Here is a 4,101-nt window from a genome sequence, read left to right as displayed (position 1 = left end):
GATTCTGTCTCTACCCCACGGCCTCGACATTGAGTAGGCCACAAACAGGACTCCCTGTCCCTCTGGTCCTGTGAAACTTCATTCCAGCTGTGGACGGTTCCCAACAAATGACTCGCCCACCCTCCCAGGACCTCCAGCCCATGGCCTTTGATCTCTGTCAAGGCCAGGCCCCCTGAGGGACACACCAGACCCTGGATTGCTTTACATAGACCTCCCTCACCCGGCTGTGGCTGTTCTGCCTGCCAGAGGCAGCCATTTGCTGCAGAAGCTCTCAGTGACCCGCTGCCAGCTCCACTCAACCGCGTTCCCCATGCACCATTCCTGGACGTCTCACAGTGGGACTGGGGCTGAGGGAGACTCCTGCTTCTGCGGCTGCTGCGTGTGCAGGAGGACCTGCTCTGCTGGCTGGTGGCTCCTTCAGGTGCTTTGGGGTCCCTGTGCCCCCATGCCTTGTCTACTCTCTGCCTGGAGCACACTTTGGGGGCCTCTTGCGGTGGGGCCCTGGGTGTTGTTGCCTCTCTGTCCCCATCAGCATAGGTGGCTATGGCCCAGGCAGAGTGACAGGGGTGATCATCTCTGTTCTCTGGCCAGTACTCACACGTCACATGCCTGGTGCTGGGGTCCAGGCCTCAGGGCCTCGCAGCCGGGGGACTCTGTAGCCTCAGCCCAGCTGACCTGGGTCTCCTGAAACATGTGGTGGGCAGTTGGCAGGCTATTGTCAGCAGGTGCACCCCACCCCAGGGGACAGGGCTTTGGCATCAGGGAGTTTGTGGCCCTGGCTGGGTCACAGCCCTTCCTACTCATCAGGAGAAGTCACGGTTTCTCCTGAGTCCTGGGAGGCATTCCAGCAAATTCCCAACGCCGAGGTGGGCACCCTGGGGACTTGTGGGCAGTCGGTCAGAAATGTGGCAGGTCTGGACTCCTGATGACCCCCGAAGTCTGGACACTCTCGTGGGACCAGGATCTGAACATGAAGGACCTGACATTTGTCCCACGCTGACCTGGTGGAGCTGGCCTGGGTCCCAGCACACCCGGCTGGCGTCTGAGGGTTGAGCACGGGAGACGAGAACCTGGGTTGCTGACGGAGAAACTGGCACATCCGGGTCAGAAGAGGTCTGTGTGGGAGACAGAGGGGACAGCGCTTGTCTCAGAGCCGAGAAGACAGCAGGGGTAACAGGGAGAGAGGGGGAGGAAACACAGGCATGGCGTGGGCCTTCTAGGTGCAAAGGATGTGCCACTCCCCAGGTCGGAAGCCAGGGACATGAGCCCAGTCTTTCCGTCTCAGGGAGGCCGAGGCACACATTCCTGGGAGGCCTTTGATGCCACCTGGCCACGTGGCCCCGCCAGGCTAGGAAAGCAGGCAGGAGGGTGTGGAGCGGCCCAAGTTTTGCCGTGAACTCCCATGGGGCTGGCACCGTGGACCCCACCCGTGACATCCCATTCTGTCTGATAAGGCAGCTACAGTGTCCTCCTGCAGGGAACAGGGCCGTCTCTGGGATTCTCTGCCTCCTGGGCCCCTGATGGGCTTCACTGATGCATCTTCTCGCCCTGACGGTGGAGGGGCTTTCTCTCCTACTTTGCTCACCTCCTGAGGAGGGATCCCTTTCTCTGTATTTGCACTGGGCGTTTAATGCAGTAACCCCCCCTGATTCCAGGCTCCTGGGCTATGTCTGGCGGCTGTTGATAGGAAATCTGCCCACACATTATCTGTCCCGTCACTGGCCCTGTGGTCTGTGCATCACTGAGCAGTGTGGTCTTTATTTAATAGGAGGGGCCATCCTGGAGATCTTTCCATTAGTGACATTAGAAAACTATTGAGCAGCTGGAGAATGAGCAGGGTGGTGTTTTTTCCTCCAAACATATCGCATCTGGCTTCATTGGTGGGCCATTTTCGGCAATGGTCCCAGTGGGCATGAAACACGCCTCGTAGCTGCCCCTCATTAGCGGATGTGGCAGTCTACACGCCCAGAGTTCAGCCTGCCAACTGCACGGTTCAAACTCCCCACGACACGGCTGACTTCACTGTCTCAGCCAGCAGTGACTGAGGGACACGTTGTAGTGTGTCCCCCCATGGGATGGGAAGGGCCAAATTCTCCATCAAGGCTGGGGGTGAGCATGTGCCTCAGGGCCTTTGCACTGGCTGCCTGGGAACTGCCAGGGGGAGTCACAGCTCAGTCTCCGGGTCCTTCATGTCTGTGCCCCAAGAACCAGCTTAGTGAGAGTACCCTACCCCCATCTGACATGGGACACTCCCGTGGCACTCACTGCTCCCTCCCCTGTTCTATTTGTTCCCTCAGGCTCACTGGACAGTCCAGGTCCCACTCAGCTCATTGTCACTCTCCGTGCACACGTGTCAGCTCCACTGGTGGGTCTGGGGTTTTCTGCCTCCCATGTCTGCAATGCCTGCAGCAGGGCCTGGCATGTACAAATGCCACCCCAGCTCAGTGCACTGGAGTGTTTTCCTCAGGTTACTCTGCTGACCTGAGATATGCATTACTTTTTTTTTTCCTTTTGCTGTTTGGGAGTCATTAATCCAAGTATGAGCATTCTGGGTACATTCTAGACAACTCTTCCATATTTTCTCTGAATGTGACCTCTCCCCTCTTGTTTTCCTTACGTCCTTCAGAAGTTGTACCGACGAGTGTGTTCAACTTTCTCCTGCTGTCCTCCCACCTCCCTGCAGCGCCTTCACAAATGTCCCATTTGCTTGTGTCTGAATATGGAATTATGCAGAAATTATCATTATCTACTTTCCAATTCATTAGTTCTCTTTTCATCTGAGCTAAACGTACTCACCGAGTTGTGAAATCTAATCCTCATATGTCTTGTTTGTAGAGTTCTGTATTGCCATTTGGAGTGCTGTGTTTACATGCTCTTCTTACGCACATTTCAATCTTCTTTCTTGAGTCATTGCAAAGTACTTACTCCTATCCCGTGCTTGATAATTTCCATGGCCAGCGCCTTGCTTGGCTGACTCCTTGTGGTTCCCGCCAGCCGTCTCATGGTGCCTGTGTGTGTCTGTCCGTCCATGTGTGGGTTGTGATTTTTGAGTGTGGCCTCACATTGCTCGGAGTATCATCTGTGGGAATCTTTGACCCTGTTTAAGAGGGGTTCTTTAGCAGGGAAAGGACACTGTGTTTTCACCTACCTAGAACACCCCAACCTGACTTCACGGGGAATCTCATATTGAAGTGCTTGAGATCCCAGAGCGGGTGCAAACTCAGCTGTGAATGCTGGACAGACTGGCTTCTAAGGACACATGTGAGGGGTGAATTTGGCCTCTGCCCTGGACCAAGGCAGGTTTCAGCATATCCTGCAGTCCCCATTTCAGAGGGGACTGTCCTGTCCCTCCCGTCCTGCTCTGGAGGAAGCTGCCGTCTTTCATCCCAGTGGGTCCGGCACCCCCTGCTCATTGCTGTGAGGTGTCTTCACATTCTGACCAGCACAGTGACTCTTCTAAATGTTACTTTCTAAAATACAGCACTTTCAGAGGCCAGTGTGGTGGCTCATGCCCATAATGCCAGCACTCTGGGAGGCCAAGACAGACAGATCGCTTGAGCTCAGGAGTTTGAGACTGGCCTGAGTAAGACCCAGGCCCTGTCTCTAAATATAGCTGGGCGTTGTGGTGGGTACCTGTAGTCCCAGCTACTCGGGAGGTGGAGGCAAGAGAATCACTTGAGCCCAGGAGTTTGAGGTTGCCATCAGCTATGAGGCCTCTACTCAGGGTGACAATGTGAGACTCTGTCTGCAAAAAAAAGTAACTTTTATAATTAAAGTATTTGGAGGTTTCTGGGTTGTGAATGCTATCTACCTTATTATTGAAACAGAAACTCAGAAGTACTTTTTGAAATGTCCACATTGCTAAGTTCTATCTTTTCCTCCCTGCCCCATCAGGGCCTCCTGCCCCGTCTGAGAGGGCTGCCTTCCCTAGTGCCCCCTGGCCCTGGCAGTCAAGTGATGTTGTATGTTCTTTGGAGCTTCTGATCGGAGACGCAGGGGAAAGAACTGCAGACGGAATGATAATTTAAGGGAGACCGGGACTCGCTCTGGTTGGCGGCCCAGCTAAACTTTACTGATTACCTTATATACTTTCCAACATTC

Source organism: Otolemur garnettii, unplaced genomic scaffold, assembly GCF_000181295.1.
Source record: "Otolemur garnettii isolate 467f Iridium unplaced genomic scaffold, OtoGar3 scaffold00134, whole genome shotgun sequence".
Classification (NCBI taxonomy): Eukaryota; Metazoa; Chordata; class Mammalia; order Primates; family Galagidae; genus Otolemur; species Otolemur garnettii.
This window is presented reverse-complemented; position numbering follows the sequence as displayed.